Source organism: Lepisosteus platostomus, unplaced genomic scaffold (assembly GCF_059453375.1).
Source record: "Lepisosteus platostomus isolate fLepPlt1 unplaced genomic scaffold, fLepPlt1.hap1 Scaffold_46_H1, whole genome shotgun sequence".
In the NCBI taxonomy this organism is placed as follows: domain Eukaryota; kingdom Metazoa; phylum Chordata; class Actinopteri; order Semionotiformes; family Lepisosteidae; genus Lepisosteus; species Lepisosteus platostomus.
The window spans coordinates 585,036-599,161 of record NW_028291666.1 but is presented as its reverse complement, the minus strand read 5'-3'; the positions used below and the strand labels follow the sequence as shown (position 1 = coordinate 599,161).

Here is a 14,126-nt window from a genome sequence, read left to right as displayed (position 1 = left end):
GTTGTACAGTACATCACAAATGAAAGGGCAATGGAAAACTAAAATAAGACTCAAGTGTTTTAGCTTTCATTAACAGTGTTTCATTAGTATCTGTGCTAGATCCTGTCATCCACTGCTTACCACGACAGGCTCTAGCACAGGATAGCAGCTAATACATTTAACAATCTCACTGCACAATGTTGTATATTCAAGGGCTGATCTTCTGTACTTTTTCTTTCACTTTTCATTTCCTAGAAACTCAGTCCTGCCAGGAATAATCTGAGAACAAAATCAATCTGAGTGAAAATCTAAGCAGAGGAAGATTGTTTTACAGAGTTAACAAGGTCTAATTCAAGGTCATCAGCACTAACAACATTCTCTCTGGAGACAGGCGATAAGAAAATTGAAAGTGTGTATTGTTACATAACAGCAGAGACTATGAGTTATGCTATCATGAGAGTGGTGATGGATTTTTTTCATTGCTTAGTTTTGCAGGTTCTGTACATTTGAACATTCAAAGTGACTAAAGTAAAGGAGTTTTCCCTTTTTACCACATAATTCCCAAAGATCAACACTAATAGAAAGCCTAATTCCAGCCAAGATTCAATTACTGTCTCTCAGGCATCCCAGCAGTGGATTTCATGACTTCAGACAGCCATCTTTATCAGTGGAGAACTCAATGCTCTGAGGTTTACTGGCAGAGTCTCACACTGGGTAATATGTTGGTAAATAATGTCCTATGGAATTCTACTATTGATAAATTCTACTATGGAACTGCGATGTGTCCTGAAAAAATCTTCTATGATAGTGGTACAGTCCATCACACCCCACCTACAGCCTTTAAAAGAGAAAACAATATTCTGATATTATGGTGGAAAAAGAGCCCTGGAATCTTTGTAGAAGGACCAAAGACGGAAAGAACGGGCAGTGTAACCATGGCGAAGAGAAGGGAAATATTGGAGAGAGCTTTTTTCATACACTTTTTATCATTGTTTTTCCAGCCCAACAATGATCAACAAATATGGGCAGGCGTCCTGTGCCAAATCCAATCTACCTTTCTTCCAAGCATACAGGAATGTCAGTGAATTAAATATTGACATATGAAAATACCCAAAAATATGCAATCACACATATGCAGTTTGAGCAAACATAAGACAATACCCAAGTACCACAAACTACCAGGCATCATTAGCAGTTCAGGTGGGGAGCTGTGTCAGCATGCGTAGGCTGCAAAGGAACAAGTAATAGGTCTATTCCATGCTTAAAAGAGAAGAAAGAAAACACAACATTTCAGCCGTGGAGCCCTCACACCTGAAGAAGGCTCCACGGCCGAAACGTTGTGTTTTCTTTCTTCTCTTTTCATCTAGTGTCATTAGCCAGTTCCTGTCAAAATAAAATAGAAATGGATAACATTCTAGAGAGAGTTTGAAATACCAAGGTACAATTTAAACCATATTTCTTCCACTACAACCACAATATTTTGGAGAGATCGCTGAGCCTAACTGTTCTGGCATGCCCGTTAGCCTCCGTCCTGCTTCACCAATGAATGCAACGGGGCACATTCTGAGGGAGATGCGGTCAATCAGGTTGCAGGAAAACCACGCTATGCTTTTTTTTGAGATCCTGAAAAGGACAGAGGGGCCATGTATATGTGTGCAGCTGGATATGTAATTGCAGGTGGCGTAGCAAATTCTGCTGAAGCCCCACTGCCTGGTGTGGACGGTAGCTGTGCATGTTGCAGCAGAATTGTGCATGTGAGATCAAGGGGGCATGTCATGTGTTTGAGCACTTCACTCCCTTCTGGAAGCACGTGATTCCCTGAGTCCAAAAAATTTGTAAGTTCTTTGGATGACCTGTGGACCGATCTTTCACGATGAAGAATTCCTTAAGAAGAATAGATCTCGGCCCACCATCCCAATGCCTCCATCTCAAAACAGCAACCTCCCACTGCCCTTAGTCTGCAAGGCAGTCCTTTCAAGTGCGATGATGACGCCGGGACCTTCGTTGCCTATTGTACGAGCTGAACTTTTGTGCTCATCAATTCAACGCTCTTTCCATCAACTCATCTTGTCTTTTGACGCTTCGTGTTTTGTGCTCCTTTGACTATCGGCATATCGGGTGACTGCAAACACTGAAGTTCTTGCTTACGGAGTGTGGAATAGTGTTTTCAAGTGATCGCTGTTCTGTCATGTTGACGCCGAGTGAATCTTTCTTTGGCAACATGGGCAGGCTGACAGCAGCGCGAGCGAAAGTAATGGCAAATTTCTTGACTTATTTCTGAATGTGAATGTTCTTTAGAAAAGGGATGCGGCGTTGCTTCTCCCCCGTGTAAAGGTCACGCATTCCAGACGTGGTTATGAGCGAACAGTTGCCGCAAGTGTTTGAAAAGAGCAAGAGAGGAAGCAGCCCTGCCCCGTGTGAGGATCAAACTCAGGACCTTCAGATGATGAGACTGACGCGCTACCAACTACGCCAACGAGGCCAGCTGCAGTACACAGCCGGAAAGTTTGCCTCATGGATTTCAGTCGCCCGTTCCCTAATCTTTAGACGCCCTCTGCTGGATGTTGCATTTGCCTTTTGATCTCACCGATACTTTTTTGGTCTGTTTCTGTTGCGAGTCTGTTTTTCAGATCTCACCTAGCACAAGTCTCTCTGGCTGAAGTGGCCTCTCTGCTTCAGCATCGTGCCCTCACTCAGCCATTAAAAACGTCACTCGGACTTCTGACATGCTGACATGAAATGTCAAGAGAGAGTGGCGGAGACGCTTAAGGCAGAGAGAAGATGAAGAGGGGGCGTGGCTGCGAAATGATTGACAGCTGCATGACGCTCTCCATGCAAGGTGTGACCACAGGCTAAAGGACACCTTTCGGCACATCAAGCTCTAAGCACACACCTGGAGGACGTGGGAAATGATCCCGCTACCTCTCGCATGCAAAGCGACCGCTGTACCATGCAAGCTAACCCCCCTCGCTGGGGCTCATGCCTCGGTGTCGCCTAGTGCCGCTTGTTCCCCTCTTACCGGGTGCAGTTCACTGCCCTTCATCTGCAAGGCAGTCGTGTAATTGCGGCTTTCTTGACTTATTGATGAAGGTCTGACTGGACGAGCGAATGACGCCTCTCCCCCGTCCTCAAGCTCGCTGACAGAATAAAATGGAAAGTGCTTCCGTGGCTCATTGGTTTAGGGGTATGATTCTCACTTAGGGTGTGGGAGGTCCTGGGTTCAACTTGCGGATGAGCCCTTGTGTGTTCTTTTTGTCCTCGTCCACAAGACTGGGAACTGATATCCACATCACCTTGCAGCATCTGCTTATGGCAAACGATGGAATGTGACTAATGACTGAACGAGCCTGGTGAATACTCATCACGTGGCACAATGAGAGCGTGCAGTCAGCTGTCCAAGGCAGCAACCTCATTGCTCGTTCAAAAGAACACGTACTGAAAACTCATCACCACTATGTCGTAAATGAGCACCGCGATCGCTTGTTGTCATGCGTCCTTACTTGGGAAATGCAGAAGCAAAAACTGCCCTCTCTCAGTCACCGAAACGTGTGCGGCTCGCCTTGCACTCTCTGCGCCTCGCATATTTATGGAGCTGTCTGCTCTTCTTTCTGTTGAAGTACGCAAGTTACGGGGCGTACTGCAGACTATGATGTGCTCAATGACAGCTTTCAAGATTTGAAAACTATGAGCTTGATGGCTCAAGTCGAACGAATGTGGTTGTTACGCAATTGATGATCAAACGCACGTATTCTAACGATTCGTGAGAGTATGTTCTAAAGGTCCCTGGCTCGATCCCGGGTTTCGGCATTTTGTTTCATCGCGCCCTTTGTTCCTATCTCCAGCGCCCTCTGCCTAAAGTGACGCGTCCCTTTCTCAGCCCGAAACGCAAGCGAGACACCAGCAGCAGTCCCTACAGGTTTCTGTAGTGTAGCGGCTATCACGTTCGCCTAACACGCGAAAGGTCCCCCGTTCGAGACTGGGTGCAAACAGCCTCTTCTTGCACGCTCCTGCACTTCACAGAGGTCTTGAACCACCAGTCATTTGTTCCCAATGTATTTCCGGTGCCTTCATGCACTCTTGTTCCAAACGCACGTTTTTTCTGTACCTGGAGCCGATCATTTGCAATTGGGCTATCCCTACAGACCAAGACGAGCTCTGTCGGCTCAAAAGCAGCGCAACACCTGCGAGAACAACAGAAAGATTAGTACCCAGCGGGGGCCTCTTAGTGAGCCCAAGATCTAATCAAGAATCGACTCCAGAAACAGGGCTTGGCGCATTGTTCCATACTCCGACCACTCTTGGTGTAAACAGGTCCCTCCTGGTCTCTGCATGAAATGCACTTTCCTGCGTTTGCTTTGGTGTAACTGGCTTCCCATGCATGGGCGAATGTGAAGAAGATCCTTAGTAAGTCATTGAAGAAACCCGAGAAGAGGTCGGAGTGGCCTCTGTCGTTCATCAACGATCCAGTCAGGCAGTACTCCTCTGTAAAGCGCTGTTCGTTCACATCGATTGGCTTTTTTTTGCCTTCATTCATGCAAGTAGTAAAAGCAGACGCCCCTATTCTGCCGTGACCCGGATTTGAACCAGGGTTGTTGTGGCCACAACGCAAAGTACTGACCACTATACGATCACGGCGAGTTACCGATACACACGTGGCAGGGCGGAAAAGGCTGTGCTCTCTTCGTGTGACATAATTCGGGAAAGTCCTGACGTTGCATTTCAACTGAGCCCCAGTATACATCGACCCTTCGGCACTCTGAGTGACAACTCTCTTGCGTGTTTTCTCATATTTATGTAGTTTGCTTGCATGATGCCCGGAACAGCAGGGTTGTGCACTCCCATATGGTCTAGCGGTTAGGATTCCTGGTTTTCACCCAGGCGGCCCGGGTTCGACTCCCGGTATGGGAACGTGTCAATTTTGCCTCCTGCTTTCCAAAAGATCAGCACTGTGTACGAAGGAGCCACATTAAAACTACTCAACGTGCAAAACGTGCGAGAAGAGGGGGCGCTTGTTTCCAGCCGAAACTTCTCGCGTGTGAGACGAGCTGACCATCGCTGCAGGAGGTGGGAGGGTCACTCTGGTAGACAGGGCTGACCTTCGGCAATAGGATTTATACTCTCCAAGATGATATTTGCACTTTCTGGAGAGGCGATTTTCTCCACTTCAGTAGCCCGATTTCGTCGATTGCGTGGAGAGGGCTGTAGAATGTGGCGCCGTCTTTCCTGCTCCGTCCATGACAGGCGTGCTGGTCTCTGGAGAGAGAGCACGGTCCATCAGCGCACCCCAATAAAGGCACTGGAAGCAGCTGAATCGCATTGGCGAAGCTCAGCGCTGGGCCGCTGGGCACATCTGACCACAGTTTCCGTAGTGTAGTGGTTATCACGTTCGCCTCACACGCGAAAGATCCCCGGATCGAAACCGGGCGGAAACAGACCAGACTTCTTCTGTCGCCACGCACAAAAGGGGATTGGGGATTCGCCTAGTGCTGTGATCGAACAGACCCACTCACCTCTTAGTGTGGCAGGATCTGCACAGTGCATGTCGCAGCGCATCCTGCTTTCACTTCAATGCGCGTCCTGATGTACCCCGGTCTCCCGCATGACAGGTGGGGACAGGTGACAGGTCCACGTGACAGGTCCTATACTAACGAGGAAGACATCGCTCTCTCCGACCCCCGGCATCGTGTCCCGACCCACCGTGCTGGAAGCCGACTCGTGCTGTGATTCCTTTACGGAGCAGAAATGACAACCGAGCAGCCGAGAGATCATTTCAGCATTTCGCGTCTGAACGGAAAACACAAACGACCAACTCGGAATGATTTGCCTTTGACGCTTATCAAAGCGTTCTTTGTGCATCGAACAGACCCACTCACCTCTTAGTGTGGCGGGATCTGCACAGTGCATGTCGCAGCGCTCCCTGCTTTCACTTCAATGTGCTTCCTGATGTCGAGTCGTGTGCCGTGCGGAGGCTCTGAAAGCGAGAGCAATGAAAAGGTTCACGACGCTGTGTTAGAAAACAGAGAAGTGAAAGGCAGTCCTTTCTCTAAGGAGGTAAAAGAAAAGCTACTCCCCGTCGGGGAATCGAACCCCGGTCTCCCGCGTGACAGGCGGGGATACTTGCCACTATACTAACGAGGAAGACATCACACGCTCCGACCCCCGGCATCGTGTCCCGACCCAGCGTGCTGGAAGGCGACGCGTGCTGTGATTCCTTTACGGAGCAGAAATGACAACCGAGGAGCCGAGAGATCATTTCAGCATTTCGCGTCTGAACGGAAAACACAAACGACCAACTCGGAATGACTTGCTTTGGACGCTTTTCAAAGCGTTCTTTGTGCACGACAACTGCGCCGCCTAGCAGATACAAATGGAAGAGGGCTAAGCCTCCTCTCTTTTAGCCCAGGTTCGATCTGTCTCCCAGAATCACCAGGGCGCACGCACACACACACACCCGTGCCGTTGAAGTACTCTGCTTCATTTCTAAGGGCAACTCAACATTCACTCCTACCCCGAGTGCAGAAAAGACAGCGTCTGCAGCAACAGCAGCTCAGGTCTCTGCACAGGAGCTAAGCTGCCCCCATCTCCTCTGCTCTGCGGCTCCTACGGAGTGGAGTCCTGCCTGGAGCCGTGTTTGCAGGCGGCGGCTCCCCGCACCCTGTCTGTGCGTCGTGTCCAAGAGCTCCTGGGAGGAAGAGAGAGCCCTCCGACTCGGGGGCTTTTCCACGGTCTGTGTGAGGAGGGGCGGGTGTGTCCAGCAGCTTATCGAGCAGAAGCCTGGGGCGGCGGAGAGCTGTGATCGTGCAGACCTTGAGGTGTCACCTCTTTGTCTGCTTTCCCGCCCTCCCTCCGCCCAAGCTCTGCTCCAAAGTAGCCCGGCAACCCCTCACACCTGCACGTGTCACAACCTAAGGTGTGGTCATGAGACACCCATGGGGTGTTGTTCTGTTCTTGCTAATTGTTTCCTGCCCGTCGCAGGCAGGAGTCCATGCGAGGAAGATGCGCTGGACAGAGCTCAGAGGGCGCACCTGGGTGGCTTTCCTTCTGAGTGACGTTCCTGCAACACTCTCCCGCTACTCTTGGTGCGCTCATGCCGCAACACAGGAAGGCTGGAGCAGGTGGCTGTGGGCTCTGTGCACCGCCGAAATAGCTCAGCTGGGAGAGCGTTAGACTGAAGATCTAAAGATCCCGGGTTTCGGTGTTTTGTTTCATCGCGCCCTTTGTTCCTCTCTCCAGCGCCCCCTGCCTAAAGTGACGCGTCCCTTTCTCAGCCCGAAACGCAAGTGAGACACCAGCAGCAGTCCCTGCAGGTTTCCGTGGTGTAGCGGCTATCACGTTTGCCTAACACGCGAAAGGTCCCCGGTTCGAGACCGGGCGGAAACAGCCTCGTTTTGCACGCTTCTGTACTTCACAGAGGTATTGAGCGACCGGTCATTTGTTCCCAATGTATTTCCGGTACCTTCATGCACTCTTGTACCAAACGCACGTTCCTTCTGTATGCGGAGCCGATCATTTGCAATTGGGCTGTGCCGACAGATCAGGACGAGCTCTGTCGGCTCAAAAGCAGCGCAGGACCTGCAAGAACAACAGAAAGATTAGCATCCAGCGGGGGCTTCTTAGTGAGCCCAAGATCTCATCAAGAATCGGCTCCAGCAACAGGGCTGGGCGCATTGTTCCATTCTCCGACCACTCTCGGTGTAAACAAGTCCCTCCTGGTCTCTGCTTGAATTGCACTTTCCTGCGTTTGCTTTGGTGTAACTGGCTTCCCCTGCATGGGCGAATGTGAAGAAGATCCTTAGTAAGTCATTGAAGAAACCCGAGAAGAGGTCGGAGTGGTCTCTGTCGTTCATCAACGATCCAGTCAGGCAGTACTCCTCTGTAAAGCGCCGTTCGTTCACATCAATTGGCTTTTTTTTGCCTTCATTCGTGCAAGTAGTAAAAGCAGACGCCCCTATTCTGCCGTGACCCGGATTCGAACCGGGGTTGTTGCGGCCACAACGCAAAGTACTGACCACTATACGATCACGGCGAGTTACCGATACACACGTGGCAGGGCGGAAAAGGCTGTGCTCTCTTCGTGTGACATAATTCGGGAAAGTCCTGACGTTGCATTTCAACTGAGCCCCAGTATACATCGACCCTTCGACACTCTGAGTGACAACTCTCTTGCGTGTTTTCTCATATTTATGTAGTTTGCTTGCATGATGCCCGGAACAGCAGGGTTGTGCACTCCCATATGGTCTAGCGGTTAGGATTCCTGGTTTTCACCCAGGCGGCCCGGGTTCGACTCCCGGTATGGGAACGTGTCAATTTTGCCTCCTGCTTTCCAAAAGATCAGCACTGTGTACGAAGGAGCCGCATTAAAACTACTCAACGTGCAAAACGTGCGAGAAGAGGGGGCGCTTGTTTCCAGCCGAAACTTCTCGCGTGTGAGACGAGCTGACCATCGCTGCAGGAGGTGGGAGGGTCACTCTGGTAGACAGGGCTGACCTTCGGCAATAGGATTTATACTCTCCAAGATGATATTTGCACTTTCTGGAGAGGCGATTTTCTCCACTTCAGTAGCCCGATTTCGTCGATTGCGTGGAGAGGGCTGTAGAATGTGGCGCCGTCTTTCCTGCTCCGTCCATGACAGGCGTGCTGGTCTCTGGAGAGAGAGCACGGTCCATCAGCGCACCCCAATAAAGGCACTGGAAGCAGCTGAATCGCATTGGCGAAGCTCAGCGCTGGGCCGCTGGGCACATCTGACCACAGTTTCCGTAGTGTAGTGGTTATCACGTTCGCCTCACACGCGAAAGGTCCCCGGATCGAAACCGGGCGGAAACAGACCAGACTTCTTCTGTCGCCACGCACAAAAGGGGATTGGGGATTCGCCTAGCGCTGTGATCGAACAGACCCACTCACCTCTTAGTGTGGCGGGATCTGCACAGTGCATGTCGCAGCGCATCCTGCTTTCACTTCAATGCGCGTCCTGATGTACCCCGGTCTCCCGCGTGACAGGTGGGGACAGGTGACAGGTCCACGTGACAGGTCCTATACTAACGAGGAAGACATCACTCTCTCCGACCCCCGGCATCGTGTCCCGACCCACCGTGCTGGAAGCCGACTCGTGCTGTGATTCCTTTACGGAGCAGAAATGACAACCGAGGAGCCGAGAGATCATTTCAGCATTTCGCGTCTGAACGGAAAACACAAACGACCAACTCGGAATGATTTGCCTTTGACGCTTATCAAAGCGTTCTTTGTGCATCGAACAGACCCACTCACCTCTTAGTGTGGCGGGATCTGCACAGTGCATGTCGCAGCGCTCCCTGCTTTCACTTCAATGTGCTTCCTGATGTCGAGTCTTGTGCCGTGCGGAGGCTCTGAAAGCGAGAGCAATGAAAAGGTGCACGACGCTGTGTTAGAAAACAGAGAAGTGAAAGGCAGTCCTTTCTCTAAGGAGGTAAAAGAAAAGCTACTCCCCGTCAGGGAATCGAACCCCGGTCTCCCGCGTGACAGGCGGGGATACTTGCCACTATACTAACGAGGAAGACATCACACGCTCCGACCCCCGGCATCGTGTCCCGACCCAGCGTGCTGGAAGGCGACGCGTGCTGTGATTCCTTTACGGAGCAGAAATGACAACCGAGGAGCCGAGAGATCATTTCAGCATTTCGCGTCTGAACGGAAAACACAAACGACCAACTCGGAATGACTTGCTTTGGACGCTTTTCAAAGCGTTCTTTGTGCACGATAAACTGCGCCGCCTAGCAAATACAAATGGGTTGTACAACTTTGAAGTAGCAAATGGAAGAGGGCTAAGCCTCCTCTCTTTTAGCCCAGGTTCGATCTGTCTCCCAGAATCACCAGGGCGCACGCACACACACACACCCGTGCCGTTGAAGTACTCTGCTTCATTTCTAAGGGCAACTCAACATTCACTCCTACCCCGAGTGCAGAAAAGACAGCGTCTGCAGCAACAGCAGCTCAGGTCTCTGCACAGGAGCTAAGCTGCCCCCATCTCCTCTGCTCTGCGGCTCCTACGGAGTGGAGTCCTGCCTGGAGCCGTGTTTGCAGGCGGCGGCTCCCCGCACCCTGTCTGTGCGTCGTGTCCAAGAGCTCCTGGGAGGAAGAGAGAGCCCTCCGACTCGGGGGCTTTTCCACGGTCTGTGTGAGGAGGGGCGAGTGTGTCCAGCAGCTTATCGAGCGGAAGCCTGGGGCGGCGGAGAGCTGTGATCGTGCAGACCTTGAGGTGTCACCTCTTTGTCTGCTTTCCCGCCCTCCCTCCGCCCAAGCTCTGCTCCAAAGTAGCCCGGCAACCCCTCACACCTGCACGTGTCACAACCTAAGGTGTGGTCATGAGACACCCATGGGGTGTTGTTCTGTTCTTGCTAATTGTTTCCTGCCCGTCGCAGGCAGGAGTCCATGCGAGGAAGATGCGCTGGACAGAGCTCAGAGGGCGCACCTGGGTGGCTTTCCTTCTGAGTGACGTTCCTGCAACACTCTCCCGCTACTCTTGGTGCGCTCATGCCGCAACACAGGAAGGCTGGAGCAGGTGGCTGTGGGCTCTGTGCACCGCCGAAATAGCTCAGCTGGGAGAGCGTTAGACTGAAGATCTAAAGATCCCGGGTTTCGGTGTTTTGTTTCATCGCGCCCTTTGTTCCTCTCTCCAGCGCCCCCTGCCTAAAGTGACGCGTCCCTTTCTCAGCCCGAAACGCAAGCGAGACACCAGCAGCAGTCCCTGCAGGTTTCCGTGGTGTAGCGGCTATCACGTTCGCCTAACACGCGAAAGGTCCCCGGTTCGAGACCGGGCGGAAACAGCCTCGTTTTGCACGCTCCTGTACTTCACAGAGGTATTGAGCGACCGGTCATTTGTTCCCAATGTATTTCAGGTGCCTTCATGCACTCTTGTACCAAACGCACGTTCCTTCTGTATGCGGAGCCGATCATTTGCAATTGGGCTGTGCCGACAGATCAGGACGAGCTCTGTCGGCTCAAAAGCAGCGCAGGACCTGCAAGAACAACAGAAAGATTAGCATCCAGCGGGGGCTTCTTAGTGAGCCCAAGATCTCATCAAGAATCGGCTCCAGCAACAGGGCTAGGCGCATTGTTCCATTCTCCGACCACTCTCGGTGTAAACAAGTCCCTCCTGGACTCTGCTTGAATTGCACTTTCCTGCGTTTGCTTTGGTGTAACTGGCTTCCCCTGCATGGGCGAATGTGAAGAAGATCCTTAGTAAGTCATTGAAGAAACCCGAGAAGAGGTCGGAGTGGTCTCTGTCGTTCATCAACGATCCAGTCAGGCAGTACTCCTCTGTAAAGCGCCGTTCGTTCACATCAATTGGCTTTTTTTTGCCTTCATTCGTGCAAGTAGTAAAAGCAGACGCCCCTATTCTGCCGTGACCCGGATTCAAACCGGGGTTGTTGCGGCCACAACGCAAAGTACTGACCACTATACGATCACGGCGAGTTACCGATACACACGTGGCAGGGCGGAAAAGGCTGTGCTCTCTTCGTGTGACATAATTCGGGAAAGTCCTGACGTTGCATTTCAACTGAGCCCCAGTATACATCGACCCTTCGACACTCTGAGTGACAACTCTCTTGCGTGTTTTCTCATATTTATGTAGTTTGCTTGCATGATGCCCGGAACAGCAGGGTTGTGCACTCCCATATGGTCTAGCGGTTAGGATTCCTGGTTTTCACCCAGGCGGCCCGGGTTCGACTCCCGGTATGGGAACGTGTCAATTTTGCCTCCTGCTTTCCAAAAGATCAGCACTGTGTACGAAGGAGCCGCATTAAAACTACTCAACGTGCAAAACGTGCGAGAAGAGGGGGCGCTTGTTTCCAGCCGAAACTTCTCGCGTGTGAGACGAGCTGACCATCGCTGCAGGAGGTGGGAGGGTCACTCTGGTAGACAGGGCTGACCTTCGGCAATAGGATTTATACTCTCCAAGATGATATTTGCACTTTCTGGAGAGGCGATTTTCTCCACTTCAGTAGCCCGATTTCGTCGATTGCGTGGAGAGGGCTGTAGAATGTGGCGCCGTCTTTCCTGCTCCGTCCATGACAGGCGTGCTGGTCTCTGGAGAGAGAGCACGGTCCATCAGCGCACCCCAATAAAGGCACTGGAAGCAGCTGAATCGCATTGGCGAAGCTCAGCACTGGGCCGCTGGGCACATCTGACCACAGTTTCCGTAGTGTAGTGGTTATCACGTTCGCCTCACACACGAAAGATCCCCGGATCGAAACCGGGTGGAAACAGACCAGACTTCTTCTGTCGCCACGCACAAAAGGGGATTGGGGATTCGCCTAGTGCTGTGATCGAACAGACCCACTCACCTCTTAGTGTGGCGGGATCTGCACAGTGCATGTCGCAGCGCATCCTGCTTTCACTTCAATGCGCGTCCTGATGTACCCCGGTCTCCCGCGTGACAGGTGGGGACAGGTGACAGGTCCACGTGACAGGTCCTATACTAACGAGGAAGACATCACTCTCTCCGACCCCCGGCATCGTGTCCCGACCCACCGTGCTGGAAGCCGACTCGTGCTGTGATTCCTTTACGGAGCAGAAATGACAACCGAGGAGCCGAGAGATCATTTCAGCATTTCGCGTCTGAACGGAAAACACAAACGACCAACTCGGAATGATTTGCCTTTGACGCTTATCAAAGCGTTCTTTGTGCATCGAACAGACCCACTCACCTCTTAGTGTGGCGGGATCTGCACAGTGCATGTCGCAGCGCTCCCTGCTTTCACTTCAATGTGCTTCCTGATGTCGAGTCGTGTGCCGTGCGGAGACTCTGAAAGCGAGAGCAATGAAAAGGTGCACGACGCTGTGTTAGAAAACAGAGAAGTGAAAGGCAGTCCTTTCTCTAAGGAGGTAAAAGAAAAGCTACTCCCCGTCGGGGAATCGAACCCCGGTCTCCCGCGTGACAGGCGGGGATACTTGCCACTATACTAACGAGGAAGACATCACACGTTCCGACCCCCGGCATCGTGTCCCGACCCAGCGTGCTGGAAGGCGACGCGTGCTGTGATTCCTTTACGGAGCAGAAATGACAACCGAGGAGCCGAGAGATCATTTCAGCATTTCGCGTCTGAACGGAAAACACAAACGACCAACTCGGAATGACTTGCTTTGGACGCTTTTCAAAGCGTTCTTTGTGCACGACAACTGCGCCGCCTAGCAGATACAAATGGAAGAGGGCTAAGCCTCCTCTCTTTTAGCCCAGGTTCGATCTGTCTCCCAGAATCACCAGGGCGCACGCACACACACACACCCGTGCCGTTGAAGTACTCTGCTTCATTTCTAAGGGCAACTCAACATTCACTCCTACCCCGAGTGCAGAAAAGACAGCGTCTGCAGCAACAGCAGCTCAGGTCTCTGCACAGGAGCTAAGCTGCCCCCATCTCCTCTGCTCTGCGGCTCCTACGGAGTGGAGTCCTGCCTGGAGCCGTGTTTGCAGGCGGCGGCTCCCCGCACCCTGTCTGTGCGTCGTGTCCAAGAGCTCCTGGGAGGAAGAGAGAGCCCTCCGACTCGGGGGCTTTTCCACGGTCTGTGTGAGGAGGGGCGGGTGTGTCCAGCAGCTTATCGAGCAGAAGCCTGGGGCGGCGGAGAGCTGTGATCGTGCAGACCTTGAGGTGTCACCTCTTTGTCTGCTTTCCCGCCCTCCCTCCGCCCAAGCTCTGCTCCAAAGTAGCCCGGCAACCCCTCACACCTGCACGTGTCACAACCTAAGGTGTGGTCATGAGACACCCATGGGGTGTTGTTCTGTTCTTGCTAATTGTTTCCTGCCCGTCGCAGGCAGGAGTCCATGCGAGGAAGATGCGCTGGACAGAGCTCAGAGGGCGCACCTGGGTGGCTTTCCTTCTGAGTGACGTTCCTGCAACACTCTCCCGCTACTCTTGGTGCGCTCATGCCGCAACACAGGAAGGCTGGAGCAGGTGGCTGTGGGCTCTGTGCACCGCCGAAATAGCTCAGCTGGGAGAGCGTTAGACTGAAGATCTAAAGATCCCGGGTTTCGGTGTTTTGTTTCATCGCGCCCTTTGTTCCTCTCTCCAGCGCCCCCTGCCTAAAGTGACGCGTCCCTTTCTCAGCCCGAAACGCAAGTGAGACACCAGCAGCAGTCCCTGCAGGTTTCCGTGGTGTAGCGGCTATCACGTTTG

The 14,126-nt window shown here is 52.3% G+C and overlaps 10 non-coding genes across 10 annotated transcripts; 5 read left to right on the top strand and 5 right to left on the bottom strand.

The window, feature by feature from the left end:
- Positions 1 to 2,388: 2,388 nt before the first annotated feature.
- trnam-cau (transfer RNA methionine (anticodon CAU)) lies at positions 2,389 to 2,461 on the bottom strand. Its single transcript has one exon. It is a non-coding gene; the product is annotated as a tRNA-Met (tRNA).
- Positions 2,462 to 4,815: 2,354 nt separating this feature from the next.
- Positions 4,816 to 4,887, top strand: trnae-uuc (transfer RNA glutamic acid (anticodon UUC)). Its single transcript has one exon. It is a non-coding gene; the product is annotated as a tRNA-Glu (tRNA).
- Positions 4,888 to 6,045: 1,158 nt separating this feature from the next.
- trnad-guc (transfer RNA aspartic acid (anticodon GUC)) lies at positions 6,046 to 6,117 on the bottom strand. Its single transcript has one exon. It is a non-coding gene; the product is annotated as a tRNA-Asp (tRNA).
- A 1,816-nt stretch (positions 6,118 to 7,933) lies between these two features.
- Positions 7,934 to 8,005, bottom strand: trnah-gug (transfer RNA histidin (anticodon GUG)). The gene has a single exon. It is a non-coding gene; the product is annotated as a tRNA-His (tRNA).
- Positions 8,006 to 8,206: 201 nt separating this feature from the next.
- On the top strand, positions 8,207 to 8,278 carry trnae-uuc (transfer RNA glutamic acid (anticodon UUC)). The gene has a single exon. It is a non-coding gene; the product is annotated as a tRNA-Glu (tRNA).
- Positions 8,279 to 8,729: 451 nt separating this feature from the next.
- On the top strand, positions 8,730 to 8,802 carry trnav-cac (transfer RNA valine (anticodon CAC)). The gene has a single exon. It is a non-coding gene; the product is annotated as a tRNA-Val (tRNA).
- A 634-nt stretch (positions 8,803 to 9,436) lies between these two features.
- trnad-guc (transfer RNA aspartic acid (anticodon GUC)) lies at positions 9,437 to 9,508 on the bottom strand. Its single transcript has one exon. It is a non-coding gene; the product is annotated as a tRNA-Asp (tRNA).
- Positions 9,509 to 10,705: 1,197 nt separating this feature from the next.
- trnav-aac (transfer RNA valine (anticodon AAC)) lies at positions 10,706 to 10,778 on the top strand. Its single transcript has one exon. It is a non-coding gene; the product is annotated as a tRNA-Val (tRNA).
- Positions 10,779 to 11,625: 847 nt separating this feature from the next.
- On the top strand, positions 11,626 to 11,697 carry trnae-uuc (transfer RNA glutamic acid (anticodon UUC)). Its single transcript has one exon. It is a non-coding gene; the product is annotated as a tRNA-Glu (tRNA).
- Positions 11,698 to 12,855: 1,158 nt separating this feature from the next.
- trnad-guc (transfer RNA aspartic acid (anticodon GUC)) lies at positions 12,856 to 12,927 on the bottom strand. Its single transcript has one exon. It is a non-coding gene; the product is annotated as a tRNA-Asp (tRNA).
- Between the last annotated feature and the right edge of the window lie 1,199 nt (positions 12,928 to 14,126).